Source organism: Orbicella franksi, chromosome 1 (assembly GCF_964199315.1).
Source record: "Orbicella franksi chromosome 1, jaOrbFran1.1, whole genome shotgun sequence".
Classification (NCBI taxonomy): domain Eukaryota; kingdom Metazoa; phylum Cnidaria; class Anthozoa; order Scleractinia; family Merulinidae; genus Orbicella; species Orbicella franksi.
The window spans coordinates 41,589,649-41,606,226 of record NC_138145.1 but is presented as its reverse complement, the minus strand read 5'-3'; the positions used below and the strand labels follow the sequence as shown (position 1 = coordinate 41,606,226).

General features: G+C 39.7%; 1 protein-coding gene across 1 annotated transcript in view; it reads right to left on the bottom strand.

Annotated features, from left to right (window-relative positions):
- The window catches only part of LOC145481309 (uncharacterized), a 100,632-nt gene that overhangs the window by 4,276 nt on the left and 79,778 nt on the right, over positions 1–16,578 (bottom strand). The gene's annotated exons all lie outside the window — the stretch shown is intronic.

The window sequence follows — 16,578 nt, the reverse complement described above, 5'->3', positions numbered from 1 at the left end:
TGTAAATTCGAAGATCTGTATTTTGCGAAACTAGCTCTTCGAAGACTGTGTCGATATGTAACTTATTTCTTCCGGTTCTTTAACACTTTTCGCAGGTACAGCTCTATAAAGCAATGATTTTTAAACAAAAGAGTTTGAGCCAAAAAGTCAGAAGTGCCCCGTTTCGCAAATTATAGATCTGTATTTTGCGAAACGAGCTGTTCGAAGACTGTTAAGATATGTAACTTATTTCTTCCGATTCTTTAACACTTTTCGTAGATAAAAATCGATACAGTGATGATTTTTGAGCAAAGAGTTCGAGTTTGGTTAAGTTAAGGTTTACTATACAACCCGTTTGAGGTTACTGTTGTTACTGTTGAGGTTACTTATATCACCTTGGTAACGAAAAAAGTAAGGCAGTCACGCCAATGTTAGTCACGTATTTCGCACATTTGCGAAATGGGCCACATCGAGTTTCATATATGCTACGATCTAGTCCTTTTCATCTAAACATGAATTTAAATTGAAGCTTTAGCATTTTCACACATCGCGATGGACGCGTCCTCGACACAGTCTGTCAACATTCTAGAGGGGTGTCTGGAAAACCCGAATAGCGAGTAGTCGCGAATAGCGAACAGCGAATAGTCTCGAATAGCGAATAGCGAATAGCACGAATAGTGCGAATAGTGGCGAACAGTCTCGAATAGTGGCAAATAGTGGCAAATCGTAGCAAATAGGGTACCCAGTATCTCGTAGTCAACCTCTCAGCAACCAGTAGGATGGGATTTTCCCGCTAAAAAGCAGAGACCAGGGGAGGCAAGCAGCGAGGCCTGGAACCGAGTTTCTATGATCGCCCGAGTTAAGAAATTTGGCCGAGCGAAACTAAGTACTGGTTTGTAGAAAACAAACATGGCGGACTTCCATGAGCGGGATTCGATTGTAAAGTTTTGTAAACGTCGCGCATATTTCACGTTCAAACATCTAAGAAAAAGTTCTAGTTGCCCTACATCTAAATCTTAGACATTTTGATCGAGGCATCGGGGATAAATATTCCAACGTAAACCTGCGAGCGGGAACTCCACAGTGCGAGCCAGATTGTAGGAATGAATATTTCATTCGAGCATTTTTTGTAGCGGTGTCCTATCCATGGTCCTATCATCCATGGTCCTATCAACGGGATAAACTGAAGTTTTTCTATATTTCCGGACTCCCTGATGGTAAAGGTTGCTATTTTTGAACAGCTCAACAGCTTCGTGACCCTTTTTGTTTGCACTTAACTGACAGAGTTAAAGCAGGTTTCATAGTGAGTACAGCAGGTACGACGCTTTTCTGTTACGTTACTACAAGAGGTCTGTTTCAGTTTCAAGTAAAGCATCTGGCATTATTTATGAAAGTGAATACTGGATTGGTCCCTCGGCAGAATTGAGAATTCATCACCATCTCTTTGGTTACAGCCAGAAACGTATGCTATGCTTCTGTTACAACACAACAGTTGATTGTTTTTGTTTCTTCATAATCATCCTTAGACTTTTGTTTTGACATTCTTAACTTAACGGCTTAAATCATGGGTCCAATCAAGTCGTTGAGATGGGGAGTGTGCAGGAAGTTTGACTTTACCACCTCATTTTTATGCTCTTTCTGTAGCCCTTTCCCTGGCAATAGTTTTTTTATGCCACCTCTCAATCAGTTTTCAAAGGGTTCATGCTCCTCTCTTGCACTAAGAATTGTCATTTGAGACAAGTACTATTAAAGACTTCATTCATCTGACTTTATATTAGTCTTCCTTGCTGTTTTATTTAGCTATCCTTCCATAACAGGAAAAAGCCAGTGATAATCAACAATTTAAGCCAAATTTGATATATTAACATCCTTACTTATCTTTTTGCCTTAGAGGAATAAAGCAAACCTGATCCTTTGGTTACCGGTCATTTGGTTAGCCCCTAGCTGGTTAGCCCCCAACCACAAGTCGATTAGGCCCTTACTCATAAATATACAGTTTTTTTTTTTATTTCTGGTTGGGGGCTTATCGACTTCTGGTTGGCGTTTAAATGGTTAAGGGCTAATAGACTTGGGGGCTAAATGGCTGTTACAGATCCCTGCACTTGATGTCTTTTCTTGTCATTCTCGAAAGCATAAAAGCCAAGTCTCAAAATTGGCCTATTTCAAATGTTGTGGAGGTTCTGTTGACTCAGGTTTGCCCAAGTTGTCTGGATGAATGACCATTTTACCTGCCTACCTCATTACTAGCACTCAACTACAGGTAGCATAGCTCATTTGCCTTCCCTGGGCCTATTTCATAAATTATCTCCCTCAGCAGATAAGTATATGGCAGCCTTATTTTGACATCCAGAAGTATTACAGAGCTTTCTCCCACCGCACAAACAAAACTGATGCTTATCACCCGGCAGTACAAATTATGCCAAAGCATGTGACAAGAAGCTGCTTTCTTTATTTTCACGGGTCAAGAACTTGTAGATGAAACACCTTAACCTAGTAAAGGTTCACATTGAGTCTGTGCCTAACAAATAGTCCATATTGGACATTCCCATATGCAGAAACAGAAAAACGATTAATTTGCCGGTTCACATTGGTACTGAACAGTAAGGGAAGGAGCTTTCAAAACCTTTATAATTTATCACTGTATTATCGAGACATGCAAACTGGTAGCTATTTTCAATGTTGTTGACTGACCTGCAACTTCCTTCAAGTTTCATGATTTAAATTACTCGAAAGAAAGTCTTCAGACTCAACATATTACAGTAAAATCAAAGGGTAAATGCAGTCTTTCATAAGACAGTAAGTTAAGACGGAAAAAACTTTAGACAGAAAAGCTTGTTTAATGTAAGCTCAAGTTTAAATGTACAACTCTGAACTGAACAGTTGAGGAATATTTTAAAGACTTATGTTCGGAGGCTTCGCGATATATAATGGCCGACATGAAACAGTTCGACATCGCTATTTTCCATAGAAATTGGAGAAGAATAATTGGTCGGTGTGAAGGTGGAAGGTACTACGATTATCAGTTTCAGTAAGGCGGGACGAAAGTTTGGTCACCAAGTTTTAACGTAAAAATCGCGTTGTTGTCACAAGCAACTGACTCCGTATCCGTTGGCAACTTGTCGGCCGTTGACGTCAATTGGCAGAAAAGCGCGCGAAATTGTAGGCGACGTGACAGGCGACCAACAGTTGTTGATATTGTTACCAACGGAAACGAGGTAGGTTGCCCGTGACAACACCATAATTTTGAGGCCAAAACTTCGTAACCAAACTTCCCTCGTGCCTTACTCAACTGATAATCGTAGTAATGAACCTTGAGATTTCCACAGCAAAAACTTCAGCTTCGTTTTCTTCCTGAGACGGGAAACCTCTCCAGGCAACCAAGAATGCAACCACGCTCGCCAGGAAAATAGCACAAAGCTGGTCCTTCATTCCCTTAGTCCTGATTGTCTCAGAGCTGTCGTTAAAAATTGCTAACAGCGAGTAAAAAGTTTTCGAATCGAAGACAAATCCTGAACAAAAATGGCGGCAAAACATGTTTCGGTTCTCGGTTTCGCGTTATGCGCATGCTCGTTACGGTTCTCAAATGACTGATAGATTTCTTTACTGGGGCGATCATAGCAACCAGAAAAGCGGCGAGATCAAAGGTAGCTACCAGCCCCCCCCCCCCCCCCCCCCTGGTAGAGACGCTTATCAGGACAAAAGGTGGTTTTAAACGTAATTTCTTCTGTTTTAACCACTGCAAAGGCGTAAATACGTCTTTATTAGGTTATCCTTGTGTTTTCTGTTTTCTTGATGTCGGCGATGGACAGCCTACTAGCCTGAGTCCGGAGAAGAAAAGGTAATAAATTCACTGAAATTCTGTTGCTTATTTGGATAATTAATTAAGGCAGGATACTTAGATCTAAAGCAGTGACTATTGACGACTATTCGTCACTATTCGCCACTTTCCGCGACTGTTCGCCACTATTCGCACTATTCGAGACTATTCGCACAATTCGGGACTATTCGCTATTCGCTATTCGCGACTATTCGCTATTCGCGACTATTCGCTATTCGCGACTATTCGCTATTCGCTATTCGGGTTTTCCAGACACCCATTCTAGAGACATTTAACACGTACCAGTACAGAATTTATAAGTTAGATTTCTGCTCCTACAATTTCCACATCTTTCGATTGTACAAACATAGTTCAGATCACTATGTGCTTTTTTTTCACGATCTCTTGTCACACCTCGTCATCGATGCGTCATCATGCATGAAGTTGATGCATACAAGGGCAGATTTTAAGTTACACACTGCTTTAAGAAATAAAGGTTAATGTAAGTCTTGGAATGCACAGGTATATGAATCACTGCGTACAATATGTCACTATCAACAAAATGTGCCGCAGCATTACTGTCTTTTAGATACCCTAGTTCTTAAAGTAAAGTAACGATAAAATTTTGAAAACTGACTTGGGCTCACGGCGGGCGCTTTGACTACTAACTTCTTCATTTCTGCAATTTTCCAGATGACTACTGTTAGTATTAGTCGAGACTCCACAAGAGTGTTTTGTTGGATATGCTCCTGTTGTTCCCGATATTTTTTATCCTTGCTTTCATCGATCGAAGAGAGCACATGGGAAACGACCCAATCTTCCATTCGCGCATAACCACAATTCCTTGCGTCTTTGATATTATCGCCGAACACAATTCCTTGCGTTTTGCATACACCAATTGTAATGTAGAAGGCGAAATCACTGAATTCGCTTCTATCTTCTGTGAAAATGATTGGATGTTATGTCGCTTGGCAACGGTGAAGAAGTTTGCTTCGGCTATTGTTCTATTTGCAACAATATGCAATAGCGTCGTCTTGTTTCGAGTAAGTTGACGATGAATTTATCAGGCTGAACATTGAAATGATTTTCTACGCGCGTTTTTGACTTTCAAATAAACATAATATTGCCCTCTATGTTATTAATAAGTATTCGAAGGATTCATCGTAAAATCAAGGATTAATATAGTAGAAATTGCCCTTGTTCCTTAGTGACTCTGCAACTTCGACAACACGATTGATGTGAATCCTTGATTTTACTCAGCCAGTCGGCCTCATGTGATTACCTCTAGTGATTTCATCGGGCACTGGGGCGTATTTTACGGTTAAAATGGGTAGCCAGCAAATGGGAACTGGTAACCATTTAGCCGCTCGCATTATTGTCGTTTTCTGGTTGGCTGGCAGACTCATCACTTGAGTCGCTGCTCTGCAGGTACTTTGGTATCACCTTGCAGCTTTCAGAAAGATAAATGGCTGCCGAAGAAGCAAAGTCTGAGACTTTTCAGCTAGATGAATACGGTCAAGAATATCTGTTGTTGTAATAGCATTATGAACTCAAAAAGGTTTACCTCCAACGGTGAGACATTCCAGTGAGAGCGAAATGGGTCTGAAAGGGTAAAAAGCAATGCACCGCACCTTACGCCTTGAGGTTGTTTGGATTTCTCTTTTGGAGACGGGTCCTTGTATTTAGTCCCAGAAGAAACAACCTCGACCTGAAATTCCAGCTGTCTCGTAATGCCAAGGCCCCGTCGACACTACGCAGGAGAAATATGAAAACGACGTTTTCACTCTGAAAGCGCGTCAAATGTTTTCCGTCCACACTACGCCGGAGAAGCTTAAAATGCAATGATCGGAGTTGTGCTTGAGGAAAACTCTGACTGGGAAATCACATGATTGTCCTGATGTCATCGTTCTCGAAAAGCTTCGTTTTCAAAATATTTTCCGTCCACACGAAAACGAAAACCCGGCGTTTTCAAATTTCTCCGGTTTGAAGAGCATTTTCGAAATGCTCCCGACCGTTGTCGTGACAGATAAGTGTGGATTGTAGGCTTAACCGTAGAATTAAAGATGCGTTTTCAAATTTCTCCAACACAGTGTGTGGGGCCTAATTTATAACCAGCGAAAGTAATAGCGGAGCTCCGGCACGCGAGCGGATCTCCATAACTTAGAAAATTTGGTAACCCATCGATCCAAAAAATTTTGGTTGTCACGTGACTGTCCGTACGCCAAGCCCCATACCTTGAAAAATAAGAGAGTACAGTGAAACCTCCATGAAGCGGACATTTAGCCTGGTCCCGAAATTTACGTGTTATATTTCCCTTTATAACAAACCCCTATTCAGCGGACACCTCTATTAAGCTAACGGACGCGGACATTAAAATAAACTGTATTTGGCTAATTTCTATTGTTAAAAACCTCTATTAAGCGGACACCGGACTGAATTGACAATGCGGCATTGGATTACGTCCTTGAAATAGTCGATTAAATATATCCGTCTTATCGTTGCCGTATGGAAAGGGCATTATCACAAACAAATTAAAGTTGGTAATGAAAACTGATGAACGTGAACTCTGGATAGCTTCGTTAACAACTTGGAACTTTATTACAGTACAGAGGAACCGCTGAATGTTAATTGTTAACAGGGGCGGGGCAGAAGACTCCTGAAATTTTCGTATAGGCATCATCCAACAAAAAATGACGTCACATCCGGTTTAAACTGCGCTTCGCGGCTCGTTTCACAAAGCGAGAAAATGGCGGTTCGATTACTCACGATTTCCCTCTATTTGTAAACCATCAGTTTCGTTTCATTTAATATTGAGGATGGAAAGATGTCGCAGACACATTACTTCGACCTTTGAAGCAAAAATTTCGGGAAAAGAGAAAAGTTTATTATTGTTTTGAAGCAAAATAACGGAGAGCCTTCCGTCATCGTCGGGCGAATTTTACACATTTTCAAAACTGGTGTTGTTCCGACTTTTGGTTCTTGTTGTTCGTGATTTAGTGATAACAATAAGCGCAATAGCCTATAATGTTAACAACAACATGGATGAAGTATTGCTGGCCGTAGTTTGCACTGTGTACAACGGGAACATAATTAACAGAAGCCGTTTAGCTCCGAAAGTCGCTGTCACCAGAGCTTTTGTTGCTCTTGGCTCACGTGTATTGGTAGAAGAGACAAGCTGGATCGCATGCTGAAGGTCAGTACCCCACATTCCTACTTCTCTCGTTGAAGATTGTTGTCTTCAGTAAGATACAGTACACACATATTGGTACTTTGGGGTCATCAGTCTTTCTCTTTGGTGAGTGCTTTTGAAACGCCTAGTAAAAACTTGATTCACGGAATGGAAGCTTATGTTTCGCTGGATCGAAATTCGAGCAAGATTTTTAAGTTCTAGTCCTCTTTAAAAGTAATTAAATCAATTTTTCAAATCCAAGCCATCAGAGGGAATCTGCCATTGAAGCTGCCCTAAGTTAAGGTCCTGTAAGGACCTTCCCCTTTGAAAATCGTAGGGGTTTTCTTTGAGGCAACACAGGTCCCATTTATATGGTCTTGGGTACCCAAGATAACCCTCCCCCTGAGGCAACTTTATCAAGTGTTTGTATGTGAAAATGTAACCCCTGTAGGCTGAGTAAAAGTTGACCCTGCATGATTATTCCTAACTCTTATTGAATAATCAAATGAGCAGCTATCCCTCTTTGTTTAAGTTTCCCTCAGTCATTTGATCACAGTGGGTTTTGCTGAGTTAATTTTCTCTTCTTTGATACAAATTGCGGCTTTAAATCTTAAATCTAGGCATTACGTGACACTTGCCATGCCGAGAGTTGTTCCAGTTAGGCGAGCCAAAGTGTTTATGTATACTCAAAGAAAAGTTGTTGGTTTAACTTTACCTGCCAAGGCGAGTCAACTTGCCCACCTGAATTGTCTCGCCCCCAAGTCTGGTTCATGATCCTCGTGTAAACGGTTGGTTGAATTTTGCAAAGAAATAAGTGAAAAGTTAGTTCTGCCAGGGTAACTCGGGGAAAGGGTTGTCTCTGGCACACAAGAGCCATTCTATTTTATTTCCATTTTCCTTCTTCCTCTTCCAACTGATTATGCGAAATATGCTGCCCAAAATCTTTATGGGTACTGGTGTTTGAGAGTGTCATCTTTATCACTACTGTGGAATGTACCTCACCTTACAGCCACCCCGTTAACACAGCCACCTCGTTATTATGGCCACTCTATTCTGGCTCAAACAAATGCTCAGTCGGTCATTTTCTTATTTATTAATTATACAGTCAGATTTTTGTGGCCTGTTGGTCACCAGATTAACAGAATTCTCGCACATTGTAGGAGTAATTTATGCAATTTACAGTAAGCAACAGGCATCATTTTGATGGTGAAGTCCCATGCATACATGTAACTATTGATTATTTTGAGATTTTATCTTTATTATGTCATCAAGGCAATAATATTTTGATTCCAGTGCTCCAGTGGGAGGGAGGGGGGGGGGGGAGAACTCTCCTCTATGTGCTATATATAGCTATGTGCAGCCCCAAAGGGTATGGTTATTCAGCCATTTTGGTCATAAATACACTAGGGTAAGGCTTTTGCCCTCTAGTCTTTAATTTGGTATGTTTTTTAGAATAAGTTACCTCAATTTTCATCATTATCGATAAGACCATCAACAAAGGTCCTTCAAAACTTATGTTTAGGGCAACTGTAGCAGTCGCAACAGTCATAAATGGGGTAGGGAAAATCGCAGATTATGGTCATAAATAGGTTAAGAATTTAACTTTTGTGAAGAGGGCCGCACTGACCCCCACCCAATTTTTCTGGGATGTACCAAACCCATTTTCTTAGTAGTTACTACAGTCTTACTTTAGTAAATCAAAATAGTACTTGCTGCCAGGTACTTTATAAAAGTATAACCGCTCCAGAAGCCTTCAAAGTACATGTAATATCAGGTGCTAACAATAATTTTTTTGCGGCTGATTAAAATCTAGTATTAAATTGTACTGAACTGGTGCAGATTTAATATACATTATATTTTGTCACACTTAGTTCACTTATTTTACTACGATTATCAGTTGAGTAAGGCACGAGGGAAGTTTGGTTACGAAGTTTTGGCCTTAAAATTATGGTGTTGTCACGGGCAACTTACCTCGTTTCCGTTGGTAACAATATCAACAGCCATGCGTCGCCTGTCGTGTCGCCTACAATTTCGCGCGCTTTGCTGCCGATGACGTCAAAAGCCGACAAGTTGCCAATGGATACAGAACCAGTTGCTCGTGACAACAACACGATTTTTACGTTAAAACTTGGTGACCAAACTTTTGGCCCGCCTTACTCAATTGATAATCGTAGTAAGACTACTCAGCAGCAACTAGTACCTCTTGTATGACCATGCAGTAACAGTATATTCAAAAAAAAAAAAAAAAAAAAAATACATGTATATGTATTACTATCCTGCCTGGAAGAGTGTGTAGAGAGAGCACATAGAGCAGTGCCCTACTGTATGTCTTTTGTTAGGTATAATAATCTTAAATTTAGAAGACTCATATTGATCTTTTAGAATTCACAAAAAGTTGATATCTTGACAACTCTCCTTTAGCTGTGTCACTTCATAATAAATTAGCAGTTTGGTACGTTGTAGCATAGAACTTTAATTAATTAAGTTATCGCACTGGCATCACAAAGGTCATGGGTTGGAATCCAGTTCACACCTAATTTTTTTTTTTCAGGCTATAATTTCACCTTTGCTTAAGTTGTGTATAGTTGCAATGATCAATCATGTCTTTATAAGTTGGTCAATGTATATATGTCACACTGACTTATACTTTAACATTTTATCTTAAAGTTTGTTTATTTGTTTTATTGTGTGGTTCTAGAAAATGTCCATACCCACCCCAAGGAGACTATTGGAAATTCCAAGGATGGGGAGGGTCTCAAAAGCCAAACTTTTTAAAGAAATGTATTAATCAAATTTGGAATTTCCATAGGGATGGGATGGGGAGATCTCTTTTTAATAAATACATAAATAATATGTACAGACCCATTATCTGATGTGAAGACTGTGCAACATATCCTGGCCAACGAGTTGCCAAGGTGTAGCATCCTTGTTATCAATTTCAAGTACCAAATTAAAGAAGATCAGTGTGTTAGATGGGAGAGGGGAATTTTTGAAAATGTCATAAACTAAAAATATATTATATATTTTCCAAACTCAATCATGTTAGTAGTGTTAGTGTCTATTTATTTATTTATTTATTTATCAATGAATACCTGTAGAGATAGTCATACATTCTTGCAAATATTCTGGGAGTCTCCCACATACCATTTAGATCATCCAGTCCCCTAGGAAAGTTATGAAATTTATTGTCCAAGTAAACTACTGAACCATGGGCTCCAGTGGGGACAGTGTTATTATGATGCAATTTACAGATGTACTACATAATATGAGCTTAACAGTTTTGTTACCATGGCAACAGACTGCATTTCGGACCTTTCCTGATATTCTAGGCTTTTCTGGCCACCTTTGGAGTTCATTTTGATATCTGCCAATGGTGCTTCATCTGCATGATCCAGCAAGCCTATTAAATAGTAAGGTCCAAGTCATGGCCCTGATTAATGCCTTTCAAGCTGAAAATCACTGCATTATTGAAATTGGGTTAGAGGAGACTGGAAAAGATTGAGTTGCCAATTGGGAACATATTTTTTATAGTCATATTAGTGTGTTGCCTGTAGAGCTATAAGGCTACCAAGTTTCAATGATCTCTGCTGTATATATGGTCTGTACTTGATGTAACATTGTGTTTGGTGTATGACATCATCAGTCCTCTCATTTGCATATATTTTACACATTTTAAACTCAAATATCTCCAGAACTAATGCAGATATTTGCAAAGGTAAACAGAATTTGTAATCTATAGTTGCTGACGTCTAACACTGTTGAAACGGAAAAATAAATTTGATTATAAATGAGAAAAAACCACGACATGTCCAAATTACTTAATCGCCGTTAAAACTAATCCTCTTGCTTTTTTTTAAGGGGTTCACGGGCTGCCTGTAACGAAGCGTTTATCAATTAAGGGATTGCTTAGGGAAGACATCTTGTTTAAGGTTCTTAACCAATCGTAACATTTTATGGCATCAGTTTGAGTCATGAGCAAACACATGAGTTTGTGTTAGTGTCGATCGGCAAGAACGTTCTGCAAAGCGCGTTATGTGTGTGGGTCTATTCTTGCAGTGATACGATTAACAGCACTCAAATACTCTCGAGTGTTGGCATCAGTAAATTTTAAAAAATGCGCTTCTGTTAATAAGGTTCCCCCATGTCTAGAAACCTGTCATTGTGCATTTTTCTTAGTGTGATGCCTACCTAAGAGAATAGGATATTTGAATTGAGTGCAACTTACCTAGAATTCATTATTTCCACCGAAACGATTCCTGTGGAATTCAGCGAGGAAGAAATGGCGACATTTCGTAAAAAACACGCCTTCAAAACAGCGTGTTTTTGAATAAATAGTTACCCTGTCCTTCAAACAAAATGATATGACCAGGAAGAAGACAAAAGTTTGTTTGTCGTGACCAAATAAAACGTTAAAAGTATCCGGCCGATTGCAAAATATTGCCATTTTACTTACTGAGAGAACGATTATGCCATATTCAAATTTGATTTTGCCGCTCAGCGCTCTTTTTTACCGGATGTGACGTCATTTTTTGTTGGATGATTCAGATACACAAAAAGTGCCAGGCGTTGCAGAGTGTTCTTCCCCGCCCCTGATTGTTAACAAACATTGCGCAATTGTTATAAACCTTTATTAAGCGGACACCCTCTATTAAGCGGACACTTGGGAAGGTCCCGAGGGTGTCCGCTTAATAGACGTTTCATTGTAGCACCGTTACCATGGGTACATCTTTGATATTGGCCATCCATGTTATACTTAATTGACAGCTGTCAAAACAAGGTACCCGCTGACCAATAACACGTGACCATATCCCGGACTCAGTTCAAGAGCTCATCGAGGTCGCGTGTTTATTGAAGTTGACCGCTGACCAGGTACTGGGTTTCGATTGGATGATGGGCTCAAGCCAGGTTATTACTATGCTAAATTTCGGCCCAAATTAAACCCTGACGCGTTGTTAACTTTTCTTCCGACATGTTTCTTGCACAATCGTCTCTTGCATGCGTAATTTCTACAATCTTGTGTACACTTATTAGGTATGGTTTGTTAAAATGTAATTAGAAAAATAGTGAAACCACACACTGAACAATCATATGGTCAAAATTGATCACTTTCTGAGTTTGTGATCCAGGGAAAAATAACTTCTTTTCATTTATGGTCAATTGTTTAATTAGGAGCTCCGCTTTTAGGCTCGGCTAAATCTATATATTATCCAGACAGGAAAAGGTAACGCGTAGTGTTATAGTGCAACTATTCGAACTTGGCCAGAGGGTTAATTGAGAACAGTAGATGTTTGGGACTTATAAGACTGAAAATGTTTCAAAAAAAAATTGGGGTCGAAAGCAACCAATCAAAAGCGTGGTCAAGTTTTTCCACAACATTGTTGGGTTTCAAATATTTTGGAAACAAATATTGTTTGTATTCTTCCAACGTGAGTTATCTATTGATTAAAAAGGTCCGCATTCTCAGTTACTTTTCTGATTAGCTAAAGGCGCACAGAAGGTGAAAACGAATATTTAAACTGTCGTTCCGATGAGAGTATATCATACGTCGAAAGCAAATATCTAGGTGTACATGTTTGGAACTTATATCGACGTTTCAACTAGATTATGATAGTAAAATATCTGCCACGACGACTCGGTGAACTTCTGTTATTTCGGCCGCCATGATGTTTAGACTTGTGAAATATATCAAACAACATTTTTTTGTCACCCAGTTGGAGATTTTCTATTAACATTTGAAAACAAACATCGTTTTCTGAATGTAAAACTGACTATTCAGTATTTGAAGTCTTCCCAGTCCACACAGAAATCACTCGCACATTGATATACATTACTTGCAAAAAAATTCGAACGATTTTCATTTCGGACGAAAAGAGTGTCCGAAAATAAAACCGTGCGAAATTGAAGTATTTACAGCACGGTAACAGACTTAACAGGTGCCCTCTGTAATTTTCAACTATGGCCATTTGGACCAGAAAAAATCAAATCCCTCAAACTTTCTCAGATGAATGGTCTAGATAAGTGTTTCACAAAAATACAACTTTCAGTTCAATTCGATTCGTATTTTAGCGCTGGGGCCACCATCTTGGTTTTGCCCCTCTGAGAGGGCTTTCAGCGGCCATTTTAGGGCACATTTTTAACAATTTGCCATACAAAGAAAACGATCTAAATCCGGGTAAAAACGCTTTATTCGAGACAAGCAAATGTTCCTTGTTACATTGAGAGGCTGTTTTGGCAATTTGATCATCACCTGATTTTTCTACAGAATTTTAAATTTCTTCCCTTTCGGACTACTCATGAAGCGCCATAAAAAAGGCGAAGTTTAAAGGAAAAGATCGCCAAAAGTACATCACTTGAGATCCCAAAACTACCCTCCACTTAAAGAGCAATGTCTCACCTGTAAAAACATGCAATAAAATTTTGGGGCATTTAAAACTGTAAAATGTTAGAAGAAGAAGTTTAAGCTGTGCTTTTGTCAACAAAGACCGCCGTCCTAATTAGCATAATAACGTGAAAATAACGATGCAGAGAGAAAATAATGATATATTCCACTTATCTCGCGACATGTCGACAACTGGATGTTCCACGATGCCTCATGTTATATTTCCAGTATGTTTCAGCCACATTTTCGGTGATTAGTGTACGAAATCACTCTCAGACATCGCCACGGTTAAGCAGATTTCAACTGTCCGAAGCCCTCTGCATAACATCTATCAATATTATTTGTCTTTCGCCTCATAAGCCGCCGTTTACAAGAAGCTTAACAATTTGCTGAGATCCTAACTGACCCAGAAGTCTGTTAGCAGCCTTTAAAATCTTCCTTTTAATCGAGGATTCTCATCAAGAACTCGTTTAAGCTCAGTTCTGTTTTGATCTGTTATGCACCCGCCATTATTCCATAGATTGTGTTACATTTTACAAATGCGCATTCCAACGGCTAGGGGTACGGTGGGTAGGAAGTGAAAATGTAACCGACATTAAAGCTATTTCACGCATTTCTGTGGCTAAACTAGTAACTGGCTTTCCCAGAATGATTTGAACATGAGCTTCTGCTTGCAGGTATTTTCTAGGTTATTTTTGCAGGGTAGTGGGGGGGGGGGGGGGGAGGGGCGGGGCGGGGCGGGGTCGTGTATTAAAAAATAAAAAAAAGGAAAAAAGAAAACGATAGACAGTATTAGGTCAAAAGATTATGATCTGTGTATCTTGATCAGCTTTATCAGTTCATCAGTGAGGCCCTATTGGGGGTTTTCAGGATACTGGATATTTGGGTAAAAAATTAACAGGATGCAAGAAATTTAGGGGGAAATTAATGCGGTAGAGCATGTTTAGATCAGATAAAACGAGACAGTTGTGTCTTTCGCTGCCGAAAGTGCCATCAAATTTTGCAAAAGACAACAGACTGACGAATAGTGCGCAGGAAGTAATGATAAGCGACGTTTTATTGAAACGTCTTACATTTTCTTAGCCGTGTCACTTTTCCATCAGAAAAGAAAATGCTCAGAAAATTACTGAAGGGCAGTTAAGAACGGTACCTTATTATATGGCTAGCTCCGTGAGCGGGCAAGATGATTCAAATCCTGCGCTGTGATTGGCTACCCGAGCGGGCAAGATGGAGCTATCTTGCCCGCTCGGGACTACCCGCCGTGTCCCGCAAGAAAAATTTCTCCGAAAGCCATATAATAAATCCTTTATTGACCAAGCTTGTTCGGTCAAGATGGCTGGATATTGGCTTCGTTCTCTTTTGCGAGTTTATGGACCTCGACTCCGTCTCGGTCCATAAACACGCAAAAAAAGAACGAAGCCAATATCCAGCCATCTTGACCGAACAAGCTTGGTCAATAACCCATACTTCTTTTTTAGGCATGGTTTAAACGCCAGGCGCGCGCTTGGGTTGGAACTAGTGACGTAATTAACTACCCTACCAAGCGTGCGACTTAAAAAAAATTCTATTGTGACCGAAACAAATTTCGCACTAAAATTACGAGCCTGTACTAAAACCGGGATTACCAGAAAAGCAGCATATCGCTAAGCACTAACTGTGAACGGCTTCCAGCTGAAAAACTACCTTTTATCGTATCCGTAGAAAAAATCATACTGAAATTCAACTGTAGATGGCATAATGCGCGCGCAAAACAACTGCGAGAGACGTCAATGTTTAACTTACTTGGAAAGTAACAGGAAAAAAAGTAACGGACACCGACAAAGTTTTCGAACGGATGAAACAACTCATTTAACTTTTAACAAAGGGGTGATTACAGCTACATTTTATAGTATGAATTGGAAGTGGCAAGCCTATTCAACAATACATTAGTTTTTGGCTGTGAGGCAAAGTTATGTAGACTGTATTTTGGCTAAGCCAGAGGAGTACTGTTGCGACGATTGTGTTGTTAAATACATATCAAAAGTGTTTTTTATGTTACCACTTACCACGTAGTTTAAAGATGTTTTTTAATATGTTTAGTTTTCTGCATGTAAAGGCGAACCTTACGAGAATCTGTGAAGAAATATCTTTACCTTTTTTTCAGAAAAATGCTACCGTCAGCAGTAGCTAATTATCTCGGAAAAATTAATGAATACCCCCAGTTTTCTTTGTGGATTCTAATAACCCTGGCTAAGATCTACTTTTTCCACGTTTTCTTAATCTGGCGGAAACACGTTTGTATTTTGTAGGCACCTTTCGTTATGAGCCTGAGGCACCCCACAGCCGCTAATGTCGTTCAGTTCTGTGATGGAGCACAGCTGCATGTCTGCACAAGACCAGTTTTCAACCCTATGCAGGGCGCTTTAAAATACCCGCATCTATCAAGCGAAGCACTAATGTTAACGCTTAGCTTTTTAAAGACATTATAGATGCGTTTAAGGCACACAAGTTGAATGAGTCATAAGCAATTGGATGAGTTAACTGACACTTGTCAAAAATATCTGCAGCTTGATTCTCAGCGGTTGTTGTGTCTTCTTGGAGGACCTTCTCCTGTCTGTTTCTAAGCTTTGAAGCCATTCTGGAGAAGAAGGATGAAACGTGGCAAGGAGTCAGGAACTCATCACAGGTGAACCGCCTAATTCTGGCCTCACCTTTTGAGCGCCTGATCTTTTGTGCTACAGTAATTGCTTCGAGTTTCATGGCCGTTTCCTGACCCGAGAAAAACTTTTCTTGGGCACTGCTTGTCAGTCTGTTGCCTTTCGCAGCATTTGATGGCATTTCGGGCAGCAAAAGACACAAGTATAAAGCTGAACAAAAAAAACACAAGGAAGAGGCTTTTTATTGGAGTTCTATCCGTATTCTACTTGTAATAAATGAAAATTCTCGTCAAAAACTAATGGCTGTCAATGAGATTAGGATAGGTGTTTACAAATATAGTGTGAAATGTTGTGCCTCGATCTCTTTGCAGACACAAGGGTTGCCATGTAAGAAATTCGTGGTAAACGGTACAGAATTCGGGACACATTTCATTCTCTGTTTATTTCTCCAGCCCCGTCTTTATCTATTATCTTTATCTATTCAGTGTAACAATTGTAAGCTTCGAAATTACTAACAAGGAGCTGCGTTACCTAGCCTTAAAACCCCTAAAATCTGATACAAAACTTTCATATTCCACCGTGATATAAGTACTAAGAG